Source organism: Entelurus aequoreus, linkage group LG27 (assembly GCF_033978785.1).
Source record: "Entelurus aequoreus isolate RoL-2023_Sb linkage group LG27, RoL_Eaeq_v1.1, whole genome shotgun sequence".
In the NCBI taxonomy this organism is placed as follows: Eukaryota; Metazoa; Chordata; class Actinopteri; order Syngnathiformes; family Syngnathidae; genus Entelurus; species Entelurus aequoreus.
In genome coordinates, this window is record NC_084757.1 from 26,475,927 (window position 1) to 26,496,787 (window position 20,861).

The 20,861-nt window shown below is 37.9% G+C and overlaps 1 long non-coding RNA gene across 5 annotated transcripts in view; it reads right to left on the bottom strand.

Annotated features, from left to right (window-relative positions):
• LOC133644661 (uncharacterized) overlaps positions 1-20,861 on the bottom strand; it is a 117,353-nt gene that overhangs the window by 77,756 nt on the left and 18,736 nt on the right. For all 5 annotated transcript variants that reach the window (XR_009824808.1, XR_009824810.1, XR_009824809.1 and 2 more), the window contains 2 exons: positions 19,520-19,589; positions 10,625-10,734 (listed from right to left, as the gene is read on the bottom strand). This is a non-coding gene — a long non-coding RNA (uncharacterized LOC133644661). The remainder of the gene's footprint in view (positions 1-10,624; positions 10,735-19,519; positions 19,590-20,861) is intronic.

Consider the following 20,861-nt stretch of genomic DNA (forward strand, 5'->3'; position numbering starts at 1 on the left):
AACTAAAATACATTTTAGTCAAAAGACTTGACTAAAACTAAATAAAAAATTGCAGTCAAAATTCACACTGGCCGGTGGTATGATGAAATAGAAACCTACTTGTTTAACAAGTGTCAGAAAGTTCCCAAAATAAGACATTTTAATTACATGACATGACACCAGTACATCCCGGCTGGATAAGCAGAAACATCCGAAAACAGTTGACTAAAATAGCAATCCTTTTGTATGTCTTTGATGATCTCAATAACCACAGGTGTCATTTAAACATGTTAAAACGTTACCAACAACACAAAACAGCAATGGAAATGTGCAGTTATCTGTTAGATCCGGCGCTTAAAAGTTACTAGCACTAGCTTGTCAGCATGTACCATTCTCTTCTTCTACTGTATTTACATTTTCCTCATAGCCAAAATGACCACAATCGCCTCCTGGTGTACAAGAGGCACACTGTGTATGGCCATCAGTCACATTAGAAATCAGAGCATGGAAACTACAACTCCACATGTAACTGTGAAAACAGAAGAAACTGAATTATTTGAAAAAGCTGACTAAATTAGTGCATACAAATGTACTGAGTGTAAAAAGTGACATGAAATCAGACAAGGCAGCACAAAGCTTCAATGGTTACTTTCAAACTAGTAAAAATAACATTTATATCATGTGCTGTCATCTGTGTCAGTAGAAATGTTCACATTTCAGCCTACAAGAATTCCACTTCAAACTAGAGAAAACATGTTGCATTAATTGTACATGGTTTTTATGTTTTACAGACGCACGCTCACATCAACTACAATTGTAGTCCAAGAACCATTGAAAAATCGCTACTAAATAAATCAGAAGTTACTCAAAAGTTACTCAATACTTGAGTATTTTTTCGTGGAATGCTTGCTTTCTCTTACTCAAGTAAATATTTTTGATGACTACTTTTGACTTTTACTTGAGTCCTATTATTCTTAAGAACAGTACTCTCACTTGAGTAGGGTTCTTTACCCACTTCTGTCTATAAGTCATTGACCATCTGTTAAATGATATGTGTATTACATGCTGGCATGTCTTCCAAGACATAGGGGGCGCCACAAATGCCATTCGGTCCACTGGCTTTTTCGTGTGCAATGATGACAATGAAGGTACCCCCTTTTTGTGGGTCTTTCCACTGGCACCTGAAGGTTCAGTGTGGGGTTGGGAGTCAGGTCAGCACCCCCACTCGCCCTCCACTACCTCTACAGAGTTCACAACGAGCCCCCCTATTCCCCCCACCCCACCCCCTGGCGAATCCCTCACTGACCAAGCGGCTGAGAGGCACAAAGATACCCCCTTAAGGAGCTTTGCTTTCTGCAGGAAACTTAATCTCCTTTTTAAACGCCATGCCGAGGCTCCTCACAAGCCCCCCGAATGAAACAAGGGTGGGGGCCGCGGAATATCTCCAAGTGCACATGGCAGCACGGCCCAAATCTGAATATGTGAGGTGATGCGCAGCTGAGGCGCTCTGACGCCAGCACGGGGAATTAAACCTGCGACAGGCCACACCAAATATACTACCTCGTCCGGTTGCCATGCATCCTCCGCGCACGTGCGTGACTTCCTGTGACCGACTGACATGACAACACATATACCTTCTGAAGGGAATGTTAGCCCCAATACATCAATTTACTAGAAAGAAGAGTTAGACCAGGGGTCGGGAACCTATGGCTCGCGAGCCAGGTGTGGCTCTTTTGATGATTGCATCTGGCTCGCGGATTTCGGCTGTTCAGATAAAACAAAATATTATCGCTTGTTTTAATCCATCCATCGATTTTCCACTGCTGATGTCTTGTTCAGGGCTGCAGTTGGCTGCAGGAGCAATTGTCCATTATTTTAATTGGATGATAATAGCCTATGTTGGGCGTTGCTGGGTAAACAGGTAAACGTCCCCTTTTGAATCAGTCTGCGCGGTCATTAGCTCAAAGCTAACCCTTCGACGAAGAAGATGGAAAAAGAAATAAAGATGAGGAGTATCGTACATTTTAGGACGAATGGACCGAAGAATTCGCCTTTATGGAGAGAGCAGGTTCTGCAGTGTGTCTAATTTGCAATGACAAAATTGCATCGATGAAACGGTCGAATGTAAAGAGGCACTTCGACACATGCCATGCTACCTTTGCATCAAAATACCCTGCGGGAGACAGCAGGAAGAAAGCGTGCCAAGAGCTACTGAGCAGGGTGCAAGCTAGCCAGCATCAACTCCGCGTATGGACCCGGCAAGGTGACTATAATTCCGCTAGTTTTGCTGGATCTTTAGCAATAGTGAGGAACAGAAAACCATTCACAGATGGCGAGTATGCTAAAACGTTCATGCTGGATGTAGCCAATGAACTTTTTGATGATCTTCCGAACAAAGACAAGATAATTAAACGGATACAAGACATGCCTCTGTCGGCAAGAACTGTTCATGATCGTACCATCATGATGGCAAACCAAGTGGAGGAAACGCAAGTGAAGGACATGAATGCAGCGCCGTTCTTTTCCCTGGCTTTGGATGAGTCAACAGACGTAAGCCATTTGTCGCAGTTCAGTGTGATTGCAAGATATGCTGCTGGTGACCAAGTACCAACCAGACTACAAAGCCATCAGCAAATCCGTGCAGCACCAGAAGTCGCATTAATGGTGAGTATTATAACAACATTATTTAAAAGAATAAATTTAGAGGCTTATTATACTCACATTTAGTTGAATTCAGTCTTAAAATATATTATATGGCTCTCACAGAAATACATTTCCAAATATTTTGCTTCCATGGCTCTCTGAGTCACAAAGGTTCCCGACCCCTGAGTTAGACAGTGCTCCATCAACCAATACTGAGATGATCGCCAGCATTACAGACAATCCAAAATAAGTTTTTTGTACACATTTAGGCCAAAAAGGTTAAATTTGTCAACTTAGACATTTCCAGCTAGATTCACGCATTATTGACATAAAAACTAAACTCGGACAATTTATGATTTTTGGGGTTTGGCGAAAGTCTGCACTCTGTTGAGGGCTATGCTAAAAAAAAATGTTTTCTCACTGTCAATCTGGAGTAACACAAGCACAATATTAGCACCTTTTCCAGGGCTAATTAGTCAATTATTTCCTGTCATGGCCCCACTGGGGCACATACGTTCCACTATTGAGAACTTGATAATATTATTTATTTGACTGTACAACACACTCTGTGAGTTACATAAATTTTTTTTTTTTTTTTTTTTTTTTTTTTTAATAATGTCCTGCCCAGCTTCTCGGGCAAATCATATAGCAGATGTAGATGCCCATATCGGCTGTTCAGATTTACTTTACAAAAGAGAAGTGTAGGATACTTCTCTTGTTGCCTTACTTGTATTTTGACTTTATTAAATGTATTTATATTATCATTTGGTGCAGCCGGGCCGGAGCAGGAGGGGATAGAAAGAGAGAAAAAGGAAGACAGAGGGGGGAATTGTGGGGACAAGAGGGGGATTAGACAGAGAGACAAAAACAACAACAGCAAACACAACAACAACAACAACAGAGCAACATCAGCAAATACGACATGTACAAATATGATGGTAAAAGTAATAGCAAATAAGCAGTTAGCGAAAATTTAAAAAAAAAAAAAAAATACAGAAATGACAATGAGCATTATTACACTAAAAATGGAGCAATATGAATACCAATAGAAATAGTGCTATTGATAATAAACAATACCAGTACTTTACCTTTATTATCAACAATACAATTGTTCAAATGCAACAATACATATACGTAATGATAACTTGAGATACGAAAGAATGCAGAAAAATGGAGGGGAAGAAAGAGAAGCAACCTTAACCTTGTAGATTGTTATAGTAACAATAGGTTAAGCTTTGTCAGTGTGCCATGTGTTATACCCAGTTTACCCTAGGGCAACAACGTTAATATATGTTTGATGAAACGTGATTATGTGCATGAGTGTATGTGTGCATATGTACTTGTATATGTTGTTGAGTTACATACTTGATGGAATCACTTTATTATCAAAGTAGATGAATAAAACTAGCTTAAAACTTAAAACAATTTTCTATGTTACGCTTATTCGGTCAATTTGGACTGCCCAGTCTGCGTTATTCTGAATAAACAGAAAAAGTGCCAGAGATTCACTGGATTGTGCACTTTTAAAAAGCTAACAGTAACATTTAAAATTGGTTTTGTGTCAGCTTTATCAGCTTATTTACTTTCAAAAATAGCTGTATGTGTATGTTTTGTACAAAACCTTGCAACAATATTGCTTATATTGAACTTTCCAATAACATATAGTCTCCAATAGACAATTAAAAAAGACTTGAACTATGAAATATGTCAAACTACTGTACAATACATCAGTTTGAATATTTTTTTATGAAACACTATAACCTTTACTAATTATTTTAAACTTATTTCACAGCATTTGCCTGCTTTTTTATGAACATATTCAACTTCAATGTAATTTGCCATTTAAAACTGTCTGTGCCTCTGAGTTTGGTCTACAGAGCCTTATGAGATCACATGCATCTGGAAACAACCCTTGTATGCAGGTTCATTTGTGTCTTTACCACAAAAGCTTTTTTTTTACACTGATTTTATGTTACATAATTTTTTGTGTTTTAATTTGTGAACTGAATGTTTTTACATCAAATTATGCTCACAATTTTATTGAAAATAAATTCAGTGTATATTAAAATTTAGTATAAAAAAAAAAATGTATAAAAATTCAGTGTAAAAACAATTCAGTGTAAAAAAATTCAGTGTCGAAAAATTTGCTGCTTCAAAATGCAAGACGATCCTGTCTCAAAACCAGCCAATGAGGTGTCAAGTTTGAAGTCGCGTAACATGGGTCTTGCAAAAAGGCAGTTAACTAGGCTACCTGGGCATAATAAATCATAAATAACATTTAAATGTGGCCCACTGGATATTATCGAACTATAGAAATTATATTTTTCTTTTCCTATACTCTTTCCAATGTTCTTGTAATCAGACAATATTTTCGGTATATTAGATGGAATCTTTACCTGACATGTTTCGACTGTCATCTGCAGTCTTCTTCAGAAGGGTCACCTGACCACTGTGATGTGTTGCCTATCAGCTGTTCATATAGGCGTGGCCAACCCGGCAGACCTGTCGGGTATACCTGATTGGCTAGCGTGTTGTTTATCTATTAATGACTAAACTTTGTCTTTTGAATAACGGGCTTACGATCAAACATTTATTCCTCCCTCTATGAATGCATCCAAACATGTCTTCTTTGTTACGCTTAACTGAACATCATTATTCACCACCATCTGCTAGTCACATTGTGTATCACAGTCAGTTTAGCTGCATATCATGACTCGTAGAAACCGTATGTCACTCAAAAGTGCAGATTCTAACCATTGGAATAATTTCTATAGTTTGAAAATACTCAGCGGGCCGTATTGAAATGTTAATTATGTTGTATTATGCCCAGGTAGCCCACTTAACTGCCTTTTTTATGCTGTTTTGCAAGACCCGTGTCACGTGACTTCAAACTTGACACGTCATTGGCTGGTTTTGAGACAGGATCGATTGCTTCAGTCTTAATTTACCAGAAGTGAGTCTTGCTTTTTGAAGCAGCACATTTTTCAACACTGAATTTTTTTAATTGTTATACGCTGAATTTTTTCCACTGAATTTTTTAACACTTATTTTTAAAACACTGAATTTTTTTAAATTAAATTGTCGGCATAATTTGATGTAAAAAAAAAAATCAGTTCACAAAATTCAAGGGCAAAAAATTCAGTTACATAATTTCAGTGTCAAAAAAAAGCTTTTGTAATAAAGACACAAATTAACCTCCATACGTGCGTCAAGCGTCATCGTAGATAACGATGGACTACCAAAGAAGAAAAAAAAGAGGAATTTCCCATCGATCTGCCAAATGCACAGAAAATCTGCAAAAACAACAACAAAAGATCATCATTGTACTTGTGTTTAGTGACTGCAGTCACACATCCTTTAAAATCTGGGCTTCAACCTTGATATTGCTACTTTTAACTCTGCTCAATGTTAAACGGGAACTGCACGTTTTTGGAATTTTGCCTCATTCATAATCCTTATATAAGACTAGAACACATGTTTTTCTCTTTTTTGTGTATCCTATATTGTAAAACACGGCTCGTACTAGACAACGAACAGTGCAGCTTATAGGAGTAACCTATTCCGCCAATAAAACCTTTTAAAAAACATCCAAAAACCGCCAATAATACTACATTTACATGTTGACATGCATATTAACCAAGTATTAGCAACATTGTTATTATAAGAGCTATTGCAGAGGAACTACTTTTAGTAACACAGCATTTTGATCACAGAACGGTAACTAACTACTGCAGCTCTTGACCAACTGAGGTGATGAGCTGAAGCATCGCCTGAGTTGGTAAAGGTTTGGTCCTCGCACCTGTAAGGTAGAAGGCTGTGGCCATAAGTTGAGAAGTTGGTCAACTTTGACATTTTATATAGACTTGAAGTCATTCGCTACGAAGGCACAGCAGTATTCTTGTTTGCTCCTAGTATTTTTTTTGCCCGAGGCGTGAGGATTATAATTAATTCATCATCTAAACAAAGAACACAAGTCTTTTGCTGAAAGATATAAACGTCCCATCAACGCGTACCCCAGTGAGAGCGGAAATTGTACAGTGATGGTTTTATTATGTTTGTAGTTTGTATTTCTTGTTTAGCCCTTAGCAATAGTGCTACATGATGCTTTGTGTTTTACTAGAGCTGCATCTGTTTAGCACCCAGCTTCTAAAACTTGCAGCTCATCATCTGTATATTCAGTTTAAAAAATAAAAAGTTCTTGATCATAATTTGTCCCAAAGTAGTCTTTGTTGGCTATCGTGAAGTTTGCCATGATCAGTAGTTGTTGAAGGAAATAGCGAACTTTGCAATACACTCTATGAAATCAATGAACCCCCTCCGGCAATGCTTAAAGTGACCAAAATGTGTAAATATTACATGTTATTATGAATGTGTCCATTATTACATTACATACATACTTACTGTATGTATATAAAACGTTGTTGGAGTTTTTTTTAAAGTGCTTTATAGACGGAATAGATAGAATCCCCATTACTTGTATAGAATAACAGGAACAATTTCCTAAATAAATGCAGTTCTCCTTTAAGCTGGGATCTGTACTTATTTTATTGCAGCACCAGTAAAAAAAAACATCTCACAGAGATAGGATATTGCAAAGGGTAGTGAAATCACATAGCAGTCTTTCCTCATGTAACGGTAACACCAAAGACTATATATGCTTTGTCGTACTTCAATTTCTTTTTATTCTGGTTATTGTCATTTGTTTTCCTTACCAGTGACAACTGCCCCTTTTTTCTTTCCATTTCTGCTACAAACATCTCCATCTCTCTGCCTTTGTTAGGGCTGTACACATGTGTTCCTGTGTACTTACTACTACTACTGATTATATTGAGTGTGTTGCCACCAAGCTGCAGGTTTGTGTATCGTTCTGACACGAACACTAGAGTTTCTACACAAATAATGAAAATCTCCCCAGCCGCTAGCTGGGGAGATTTTGTGTCCTGACCCACTTTAAAAACATTGGCTTAACCTATGTCTGGCTAATCGTATTGTCAATGCTGTTTAATTGCTTTAGCTCTTGAGTTAGCATATTTGTGTAAACAAGCTAGTTTGTGTAATAGTCTATATATTATGCACAAAGTCTTACAATCGGCACTTATCAAATAATACCAATTAAATACACTTTGCTACCCTACTGGTACATAAAATCACAAACAAATTGTAGAAATAGGCTAAATTGAGTTAATGGATGCCTTAAAAGTGTGCAAATTACAATGTATGCTCCTTTTATGTGGTAATGCTCACTGCTTTGCATTCAGGACCAGGTTATATAGGATAATGTTCATGTCAAGAAAACACTGATTAGGTGTTTTATAGCTTAGTAAAGGTGCCTCCCTCACCTCTCCTCTCTCTCTCGTGGCCGAAGGACAGGGCGACTAAACGTGTACCCTGACAGGACTGTGTCAAATGCTCTGTGGCTATTTATTCAGAAGGAGGTGTAACAGATTACCCGAGAAAGGGGCGGATTCTTCAGCAGTGGCGCTCTTAACCCGAAACACTCTGGGACTCGTGCTCCGACATGCTCCTTTAGCACCCTGTCAGCAGACTATTCCCCAAAGCAAACATGGCCAAGGCTTTATAGGCCTTCATAAACTCTCTGAAAAGGACTTTAGAGTGCTGAGGAGGCCCAGAGAAAACAAGATGTGTGCAAGGCAAACAGACCTTACAAAGCCTGTGGACATGGTGTCTTTAGTGGGCCTAACAGGAGTTACGGTGTTTCACTTGTCGGCGCCTGAAAGGAAAGGAGCATTTTTTCTTGGCGGGTCCACAACACATGTGGAGCAGCGCTGTATTTCACGCTTCAGCTATACAAGAGGAGAAACGATGGACAAACTGTCCGTTAAACCACTTTTCTCTCTCCAATTTTAATCGACTTCCACTATAGCTACTTGTGGTCTGCAGTTGTTATAGAAATTATCTTAAATTTAAGCTACCATTTGATACAGTACATATTCTCAAGGGACAATATTATAGAAAGTAAACTTGGACATACTTTACAGTAGTCAGTGTACATCTTATACAGCAGTATATATTTACTATCCACTGAAAAGGAGTCAACACAGGGCCAATATTGTCAACATAGCTGGCAACACAAGCGACTGGAAAGATAGGTAAGTCATGGTCATGGGCAGCATGAGTGCTGATGGTAATGGGGAGCTGCGGTTCTCATAGAGAGCAAACATTAATTCTGAAGCTGAAGACGATAAAATGATTGCTGAGGAGTGTATACTCATGTTTGTGTGATAAAATATACAGTGGAACCTCAATTTTGACACCTCTTTTTGAGACCTTTTCGGTTTACAAACCTTTACATCGCGCCAAGTATGCCTCTGTGTGCGAACCATGCCTTGGCGTACGAACGCTTCAATCATTAATTTTGCATGCCGCTTAAAGACATCAGGGCTGCCATTTTGATGACACCACTTCCTGTACAGGCGGGTACACCCATTTTAAAGAGATGGGGCACCCCACGTCACATCTTGTTTACATCCTGAACACATGGGCCTAGCCATTTTTAAGAGCTTTGATGGCAAGCGGCACTTCTGACAATTGTCGTACCTTGTGTCGGCCAGAACTGGGTCAGCCTGTCTTAGAGATCACTTTACGTGATCAGAAACACTTTGAATGTGTCCAAACTCTCACAGAAAAAGATGCCACAGTGAAGGAGAAAGCACTACCGAGACACAAGCCAATGAAGGATTGCCTAACACTGCTAAACATGGTGGTTAATGTTTTGGAGCGCACCAACAAGACATTTGTGTGTGCGTGTGTGTGTGTGTGTGTGTGTGTGTGTGTGTGTGTGTGTGTGTGTGTGTGTGTGTGTGTGTGTGTGTGTGTGTGTGTGTGTGTGTGTGCATGTTGACATGTAAGCTTGCTATTGTTGTGATGTTTGGATAAAGATTTTTGAGTCATTACCCTCTTGTTGGTTTGATTGATATATATACAATATATACACACACACATATACATATACAGTATGCAGTACAATGTCTTTAAAGTATAGAGTTCTTTACTAAAATAGGGACTTTTGTCGAGGCTAGAACCAATTATTCATGTTTACATTGATTCTTATAGGAAACTGCTTCACAATACTAACATTTCAGTTTACGAACCATGTTGAAGAACCATATACGTTTGCAAATCGAGGTTCTACTGTAAGACTATAAACATTTCTGTAAAGACTCAGAAGTGTAAGGCTTGGTCCATCTCTTTCAAAAGACCAGCTCAGTGGTGGGGGAGCAAAAATTAAGTAGAGATCTGGGGAAAAAAAATCCAGGTGGCACTATGGTGAGCGTGTAGGGTGGCGATGGAGGTTTGAATGGAGTTGAATTAAAAATGTGATTCACAAATGAACCTTAATGAGTGAATTCCTCCTGTGTTTGGTGGGATGGTGAGAGGGGGCTGGAGGGGGTTAAGTAAGAAGGATCAGCAATGCCCAATTTGCTAAATTGAAAAAAGGCGAAAGCCACATGGATCATCCATGTATTCATCATCTGCCCAGCCGTCTTAATTGGAATTCAATTTAGGGGACACTCGCTTTTAAATGAGCGGACTCAGATACACTTGTCACATGATCAAATGGGAAAGTATTGCCTGGTAGTCAAAGGGACTGGGAAATAATTTGCTTCATTATTTTTTTCTTTTCCACCCCACTCCCCCCCAAACCATACATCAACCATCTACCCCTCTCACACACTTTTTTCGCCGGTTGCTTTCATGTCATTGAGATGAATGGTTAATAAGGCAGAGCGTTAAGAGGATTATGATGTGGTAGGGCTATGGTGCTGCTGCTGGACAGGGGGTGGGGGCAGTCGGGAGCATACAAAACGAAGAGATACGTGTGTGTGTGTGTGCGTGTATGTGTGTGTGTGTTCGCGTGTGTTGGGAGGTGGGGGGTACAATACCGGGCCGAGCATCCTCCTCACTGTCAAGACTCATTTAGTCAGAACTAAGCACTCCAATGGGCCATATCTTCTGTGTGTGTGTGTCTTTAAAGACTCACCATCTCTTTTCTCTGCTTTAATAAAGACCCTTGAAGTGGACCAATAGGGGGAGGTGCTTCAGGTAGTGGAAGGCCAATGAGAAGGCTGCAAGAGGGCTTTCGGTCTCCATCTGTAAAGAAAGATGAAGATTCAAATTTGAGTCCCATTAAGACTTGTGGGCCATCGAAAGATTTTAAGAAGACGAGAAGAAGAAAGGGTTTCACTTTGTGCAGAAAGTGGAACGCCTTAAAAGTAGAACAGTATAGAGTTCAAACCATCATATGAAACTTCATCTAAGCGTTAATTTACATCAGCAGTGTCCAAGTGTTTTTCTTCTTCTTGAGCTGTGTTTGTGTCTTTTGTGAAGAAGACCAGTGATTAGTGAAAGTGTGGTGACAACCATAGAACCAGAACAGTAACTTATTTTTGCAACGCAGGACTGGCTGCTCAGTACAATATGACTGATGTACATAAACCAAAATCAATTACTGTGCATACAAAATGTCATTTTACTAAGCAAATGCTAACACAACATAAAATCGATCCTTGCTAACTTTTTCTTTTGATTGTTGAAAACGGCTGATTTCGTGGCAACTTTTTCAAAATTGCGGCAAAAGTGGGGATTTTTCAGGCTTTTTAAAAAAAAAAAAAGTTTAATAAATAGCATGGCATCAGCTTGCAATTTTAGGAAATTGATAATAGTGTTTTAAATGTTCTTTATAACCTTAACCCCAAAAAGCTCAAGATTTCAACAAATCTCTCTACAAAATATGCTTTATTTGGATATCAAAATCAAGTGCGGGGAATATATTTGAATATTGACAGCAATTTACCAGCTCACCCAGGATTTTGTGGACTTCTTTTGAGTTGGTTAATTTCAGGGGAGTTTTTCCCCCAAAATTGCAATGGAAGTTGCACATAGCAGGTACTTACCCCCACTTTTTTACTAAGAACAGTGTTGAACCTTTGACAGCAATCTATAGCAATACTTTTTGTGGTAGATGGGATCTTTATCACAGGGACACATTTTCTTAGTTAGAATGTTGGCGTGTGCGTTTGAATTAGGGCTGCAACATTTAGTCTGCATAATCAACAACGTCAAATATAAAAATTAATAAACAAAGATTTGTTATTGTCAACTAATCACCTAATAATAATAATAATAATAATACCTGGGATTTATATAGCGCTTTTCTAAGTACCCAAAGTCGCTTTACATGTTAAAAACCCATCATTCATTCACACCTGGTGGTGGTAAGCTACTTTCGTAGCCACAGCTGCCCTGGGGTAGACTGACGGAAGCGTGGCTGCCAATTTGTGCCTACGGCCCCTCCGACCACCACCTATCATTCATTCATCATTCTTTCACCGGTGTGAGCGGCACCGGGGGCAAGGGTGAAGTGTCCTGCCCAAGGACACAACGGCATGGTAAGAGGCGGGGAGCGAACCTGCAACCCTCAGGTTTCTGACACGGGCGCTCTACCCACTACGCCATGCCGCCCCTAATAACATTCTAATTGATAGGCCGACAGGAATGTTTTTTTACTTTAAGTAAATAATTGCAGCTAAAAGACCCTAACAGTATGGGATAACAAATACTTTTTGCACTGAATGTCATGTTTACAGGATATCTTGCACTATAAAGCTATTGATTTATTTTTCACCATGATTATAAAACCATTCATTTCTCAGTAATATACCGTATGTTTATTTTATTCCAATTGAATTTACTATACCGGGTTTTGAAAATTAGTTAAAATCAAGTCGCGGACTGAAACCTGTACAGCAGATCATAAGCAATCATCGTTTAACTAATTAGAACATAATCGCTGACTAGTCCATTATTAAAATAATCGTTAGTTGCAGCCCGAGTTTGAATGCTACTTAGGTAAAAATATAATTGGCGATGTTTTGCCAAAATGTGCAGGAATGTTGCGAACATTGGATAAAGTTGTGAGCTTGCGCATAATCAGATAGGAATGGTTGAATTTGTGGCACAATCGCAACGTAGCAAAAAACTTGGAAGTTGTGGTAAAACAACACTAATGTAATGGTTACAGTACATAGGGGCCAATATCAAAATGTAAATGCCTGTCCTGTTGTGTCCTTTAGACAGCCTCAAGAATGAAAAGTTTTACTTCATTTTAGTTTTATCATACAGTGATTATTGTCTCTTTACCGTATAATATCACCTGTGGAGTTAATAAAGGTTTTATGACGGTCTTGAATAAGTGTATTCGCTTTACATGATTTCCTATGGGAAATTAAAACAACTTGGGCATCAACCAGAATGGATATGTAGACACCTCTGTTTTTAACTTTATTACTTCACCTGAATGAGTCTCATCTGTCCTCTAAGCAACAGTTAGGACGGACATCCCTGGAGGCAAGTGAACGCACCACGCCTGGTGTATCCTGATGCCTCCTCAAGAACGGGATACTTATCCTGAGCCCACTTTAAGAAATCTGCATGCCACTTCTCCTCTCTCCCCTCCCTCCCATTCTTACAATATATAGTGTCGCTCCCCTAGTCCCAAACACAACCTCTCACCCCACCCAGGGACTGGCTGCGCCCGGCAGCAGGCGTCTTAAAGGCATCTTTAATTCAGCCAACTTTGAAGTGGCACTCCGGCAAATGCACTCAATCAATTATAAATGAAATAATCTGCTTATAATATTAGAGATTTTTCAAGTCGAAGAAATAGCGGGAGATTAGGGCACCCAAATCAGTTTTAGCGGTATCTGAAGTGACAGCAGGAGAATCATTGGAAGGAGCGGCGAGGAACTTAAAATGATTATGTAGATCTGTGTCAACTGGCGAATGTTTCTGCAAATCCCTCCGCTGGATCGAGCGCGACGAGGGAAACAGATTATTCCTGGCCTTATTTAAAGGGTTGCACTTCTTAAGTGGCTTTTAAAGAGAGGGAAACGTTTATATATATTTGCACTTATATTTACAGACACTCCCTCAAACTGCCGCCATCTCTCTCAGCCTTCAGGGTCAGCGTGCGACATGAGCCTCCCTTTTGTGTTGAGACTAAAGCTGTTGTTCGCTAATTCGATGAAGAAAATTGCACTTGGATCAAAGTACACAGACATTATGCACGTTTGTGTAAGATTAGAAGAAGCAGGCTGCTTTTCATAGCGCCTCAGGTACACCTTTTATAGCCATTTTGATTCATGCATACAATACTTTATCATCGCTATTTACCAGTGTTGGGATGGTTACTTCCTGTAATACGGTGCCACAGGTAAAGTTGAAGTTTAAAAAAACCTAATTAACCGCGTGTTAAAGGGTTTGAGTAACATTCTTTAATATTTACGTGCGTAAACGGTATAATAAAACAAAAATGTACTACTCACCTGTCACACACGAAAGGGAGAGGGGGACAAAAATGTCACGCTGGTCATTAGCCATTACGCTTTAAGCTACATGCTAGTCACATTAGCATATGCTTGCTAAAAATCATTTAGGAATGTACTAGAGATGTCCGATAATATCGGACTGCCGATATTATCGGCCGATAAATGCTTTAAAATGTAATATCGGTAATTATCGGTATCTGTTTCAAAATTATCGGTATCGGTTTCAAAAAGTAAAATTTATGACTTTTTAAAACGCCGCTGTGTACACGGACGTAGGGAGAAGTACAGAGCACCAATAATCCTTAAAGGCACTGCCTTTGCGTGCTGGCCCAGTCACATAATATCTACGGCTTTTCACACACACGGGTGAATGCAGGCATACTTTGTCAACAGCCATACAGGTCACACTGAGGGTAGCCGTATAAACAACTTTAACACTGTTACAAATATGCGCCACACTGTGAACCCACACCAAACCATTAATGACAAACACATTTCGGGAATACATCCGCACCGTAACACAGCATGAACACAACATAACAAATACCCAGAACCCCTTGCAGCACTAACTTTTCCGGGACGCTACAATATACACCGCCCGCTACCTCCTACCCCACCTCAACCCCGCCCACCTCAACCTCCTCATGCTCTCTCAGGGACAGCATGTCCCAAATTCCAAGCTGCTGTTTTGAGGCATGTTAAAAAAAAAAAGCACTTTGTGACTTCAATAATAAATATGGCAGTGCCATGTTGGCATTTTTTTCCCATAATCTGAGTTGATTTATTTTGGAATACCTTGTTACGTTGTTTAATGCATCCAGCGGGGCATCACAACAAAATTAGGCATAATAATGTGTTAATTCTACGACTGTATATATCGGTTGATATCGGAATCGGTAATTAAGAGTTGGACAATATCGGAATATCGGATATCGGCAAAAAAGCCATTATCGGACATCTCTAGAATGTACTTTATATCATACTAATTATATTGCACACTTCTCTACCTTCATTTCTGATTCTATGGTTATATTTACATTTTTCCTTGTTGCCATCACTGGTAGCCTTCTGTGACACGTCCCCCCAAAATCGAAACAAAAAAATCTTTAAATAAACGCTGAAGTCTCTTAAAAAAAACTTTTAAAAAAAAGCTAAAGTCACAGGGTTCTGCTACTAAAGAATTTAAGAGGTGCATCTTTCCCCAAAATTCCACCTTATGTGCATTCAACTTGCTCTGTAATTCATAAAATACTCCACAAATTGCATTGAAGTTTGTATCCTTTGTTTGTGTCATTACTCACAGAGCTGCAAATTATGACCCAGTGCACATTTCTATCACGCCGGGGCTCATTCATCTTTGATTACACCTTTCAGATGATATAAATTAGGCCTATCCCGCACTGTTAGACTTGATGGATTACAGGGGCCCATAGGAAACGCACTGATCAATATCATGGATTAGCTTCATGAGTTTCGAGGCTATGCGGTGGCGTTCGCCAAGGTTTGTTTGTGCGACACTGCTGAGAACTGATAAACAAGTCTGTTCTAAACTTTGTAGCGTAGTAGCATTCCAAAACGTAGAAAAGAAATGGTAGACAAAACATGCACAGGAGATGTTTTTCTGGATATGGAGTCAGCATGGCTGCAAGTCAGCGCAATGTCCCAATTAATTTGTAGCTGTTATTTTAATGCATAGCCTACAGTAATATTGTTTGCGGGACATTATGATTCAGAGAAAACTTTACAGTCAGGCCTGAATCTTTCATTTTTCTTCTTTACAAAATGTCCTGGGCCAAAAAGCAAACCAGCTGTGGGACGCAACCTGCCAGACACTAGATACCCCTGCTACAAAAAAAACAAACACCTTTACACAGCAGTTTTCCAAACACATTAATGAGGGGAAAAAAGATAAGTTGAGTCATTAAAATGTGGCTATAGTGTTGGAAAATAATTCTAATTAAAAAATATGTGAATTACTTTTTAGACTTTTTCAAATTCAGTGCAGATTTAATAACTGTCTGACTAACTGCAATATGAAAGGGGGAATAACTTTTTAAAACTGAAAGTTGTATGTGAAAATAAATAAGGACAAAATAACTATGATTTCTCCGACCCAATCAGCAAATAGAGATAGATAATAAGGAATGTTATTGAAGACTGTATCGCAAAACAAACAGATGTAATGACATGTCATTCTTAATTGCTATATTATAATCATGAATATAATGCTAATATTAATACTAAAACATGTCATAGAATTTAAAAGTGTTTTTTTCCTCATTATCACATTTTCCAATATCAGTATGGTACCATATTGTACTGGTACAGCCCAGCACTTGGGCTCAACTGTGAGAGAATCAGATGCTGACATATATTCATCTGTGTTTTAGTTGAGTTGAGTTGAGTTTGAGTTTATTTCGAACATGCAAGCATACGACATGATACATCACAATTTCCAGTTTCGCTTTTCAACATGTTCGAAAAGGAGTTGGAAGAAGCAGAGCTTATTTAATCCTACCCCTTTTCTTTTACATAACAGTTGCTAAAACCTTTGTTCACTTCCTGTTCTCAATTTATTCACAATATACTCCATAAGTAATCACAATAAAAATGAATAAAAAAATAATAATTGGTGAAGTAAGTTATATTTCATATGATAAAATGAGTAAGATTATTTTGAGAATGAATGAATGGATGGATGAAATAAATCCAGAATGTTTATCATGGTTCTTCTTCTTTGTACTTTGTAAACACTTTAAGTTTGAAGAGTTTCTTGAAGTGGATCATGTTAGTACATTGTTTGATTGCTTTTTAATCCATTCCATAGTTGAATTCCACATACTGATATACTGAAGGTCTTAAGTGTTGTACGTGCATACAAATATTTTAAATTAAATACAATTATATTTCTCCTCTTTTTTTGAGAAGAATTGTTGTATATTCTTGGGTAGCAGGTTATAGTTTGCTTTGTGTATAATTTTAGATGTTTGCAAATTCACTATGTCGTGGAATTTCAGTATCTTTGATTCAATAAATAAAGGGTTTGTATGTTCTCTATATCCAACATTTTGTATTATTCTAACTGATCTTTTTTGTAACTCCGTTAGTGAATGAAGTGTACTTTTGTAATTATTTCAACATATTTCTACACGATAACTCAGATATGGTAACACTAGTGAGCAGTAGAGAATATGAAGTGATTTTTGGTCTAGAACATGGTTTGCTTTATTCATTATTGACGTGTTTCTTGCTACTTTATGTTATATATTTTTTACATGAGATTTCCAGTTCAATTTATCATCAATCATTATACCTAGGAATTTGGTTTAATTTACTCTTTACTCTTAGTGGCAATGTAAATGACTTTGTTTTACTCATAAACCACAATTTCCTCTCAAGGGAATATAAATATAATTAGTCAAATAAAATGTAAAAATAAACTGTTAATTGATATGAGTAAAAAAGACAATTAACAGATTCCTTTACTGTAATGGATGAAAAGATGTTGCAGGAGTATTAAATGTAGTGCTGGTGACAGGAACCACGCTGTAGCATTCATCAAGCCTAATGAAAATGCTCCATACGGACAAAGGCGGGGGTCAAATGAATACGCTTTTAAAAATCAATCTCACCAATTACTGTCTATCTCAGTGTCACGCTCGCCTCGGCACACATCCGCAAATAAAAGAAAGAAAAAGGGGGCAGATGCCGAGGAGGCGTGTGAAGAGTGACAACTTCATGTTTGGGTAATTATCACCACTTGTGCCCATGAAGTGAGGGGGCCCTCTTAACAGCCTCATTGTTGTTGTTAAACAGTTTACACTGCTGATTGATGATGAAAAGGGAACATGCACACACACACCTCTCGTGGGACTTTATGTGTGTGTGTGCGCATCCCCCTGTGACCCCTGCCAGCTGGGCAGGCTAAACACAACACACACACTCGGGCTGGATTGTGAGGACTATACCACAGGGGGCTGGCTATCAATACATTATTCATAACCATCTGATGGGACAAGCTCTGAGGTGCGCACACATACACACAATGTGAAAGTGGCCACTTCATCATATCAGTGACAGGGCTGAGTGAGAAGTCCCCATGCATCCTTTCCTGCACTGTCATCAGCTTCTATGACACTCCCTTGAGGATTAACACCTCATTCATATTCATGCACATAAGGCACCCAATGTATTATTATTAGCAATATGTAAATATTAAAAATACATCAACTATTGAACTATATTTTAATATCTGTATTAGTGCTGTCAAGCGAATTAATCATTATTATATATAATAAATTCATCTAATAATCTCTTTTTTAATTTCACCTAAAAATGCAGAGAAAATCCCTCAATTTGAGATATCTTCATTTAAATTAATTGCATTAATATTAAGATATGTACTTAAACAAAGAAAATGCTTTACATATTATTGTATTTTTTTGTTGAATGTGATACTTTTCCTCTGCTTTAGATAATATAAAATAAAGTAAACCCAACCTATAAATCACAGTGCTAGCATATTTAACCAATATTGCTTTAAGAGAACATATCTGACAAATAAATATATATCTAAGTTTGTCACAATTACATAGTAAACTTTGTAAAACAGATTGAAGGAAATGTTGGCTTTGATTGCCTTTCCTGACTGTCAATAACTAATGTTTAATACACGTACATTATATGTCCTTATTTACTATTGACTTACAGTTTCACTTTGACAAGGCAACTGAAAGGCATACAGAGACAGTAACGTTAGAGAATCTAATTTTGATTAAAGCAGTTAAAAAACCATAACGCACTAAATTACTTAATTATTTGTAATTATCGTGATAGTGTGAAAATAAAACAACAACGCGCTAAATGACTTAATTATACGTAATTAACGTGATAATTTGACACCCCTAATTTGTATTTATATTGTCATTCTTGTTAGTAATACATTAAAATCAGTATTATATATGTTATGTAAGGGAATATTATTTTTATTTTATTTTAAATATTTTGCCATTTTTAAGTACATTTTAATAAAAAAAGTGTAGTTATTTTGAGAAGCAAAAGTTAAAAAAAAACCCAGCTCTTTAGAGGAAAGGGAACCATTTTCGGTCATCAAATTTAAAAAGTTTAAATTACTACCATACACATCACTATAAATAGGTAGAACTATGCAATGTCTCCTAACCAATCTTGTTCTCCCAGTGATAATTAAAAAAAACAACAGTGAAAACTGACCCCAAGTGTTTGGAAACAACGAAGGGTTAATTGCAACATCATCACTCATACAGTAAACTCACTCTGCCCACATTGTGTATTTTTGGCTTGCATGCTCACATTACAGCTCAGCAGGCAGCTAATCAGCACTCATTAGGAGCAGATAAATACTGCATTAATCGACTACATTGTCCCAGAAGAAATAACTCATTCATTGCCATCATATAAAATTGTTGACTGACAATGCAATGTGCTCAAATTACATTTAAACGTAACTTTCCTATATGTATACAACTGTTGTATAATAACATTGAATAATATAAAGTAAAACTTCTCACCCTTTGAAGACACCTGCCAGGCACGTAATGGGGAAGTAACTTTTCCCAGATAGGCATTGTAGTGTCGTAACTGCCAGAAAAGCCACAAAAAAGTTGCTGTTAATCCTTTTGCTGCATTGTTAAAGATGTTATTGAAAATTCACAGCAAATTACTGGGTAATAATTGCATTCCTTTCACAATAACAATTAAGGCAATTTACTGGAAAAATCTTTACAACAATTTACTGTAACTGCAAAGCTGTAATTTTATATTTAATTACAATAAAGTCAAAACTAAATGCTGTAACTTCGCAGTTGTAATTGTATTGTTAATTACCCTCTCATTTTAACAGTATAATGCCACCCGCTGTACAAGAGTGTGCAACGTAATCTACAGAACCCCTTAAGAGGCACATCTGTTTGAATTAACAGTAATTTTGTTATGGTTGGGGGGGTCGCATGGTTATGCGCAGGTCGTTTCCCCAAAGATGCAGATGGAGATCCGCAAGCAGTGTGCAGGTAGGAAAAAAATATTTATTTTCATAAATCTGGCAAGAAAACAAGAACAGAAAAGCTATAGGAGCAAACAAAACAGCCAGAGTGTGGTGAAAAGGCAGGAATAAATAGCTCTCTGTTTAGTGCCCGAGAGCAGGTGAGCGTCCCGAACACTAATCAGAGGCAGGTGCAAATAATCATCACCCATGGCAACCAACAAACACCAACCCAGGGGTGCTGAAACAGAACTAAGAGAGTCTTAAACTAAAACAAAACATGATCCGGGCAACGGATCATCACAAATTTGTTGAGATAATACAGATGACTGTTATTACAGTATTTTGTGAAATAACAGTTAATTGTTATGGAATATACAGTACAGTAAGGGTACATTCCATCATTTGTTGCAATTTTACAGCAAATTTTGATTATAGTATTTTACTGTGAAAAAATACTGTTAAATGCTGTGAAATCCGGGTATATTTTTACTTTGCGAAATCCCACAAGATATGATGATGTCACACGTGAAATTGTTTTGAAATCCGTATTTTGTTTGACTTTGAGGGCAAATTTTTCCAGTACATTTTGGTAGCACTCCACATTGTTTTGTATTCGGGGTGTTTGACTTTGAAGCATGTATCTTTACAACTTCAAGCCGCCAGCACGCGCAGTGCCAACTAGTGGCCCGGCAAACATACTACAACCTTTTGTCAGCTTTTAAAGGCCTACTGAAATGAAATGTTTTTATTTAAACAGGGATAGCAGATCCATTCTATGTGTCATAAATGATCATTTCGCGATATTGCCATATTTTTGCTGAAAGGATTTAGTAGAGAACAATGACGATAAAGATCGCAACTTTTGGTAT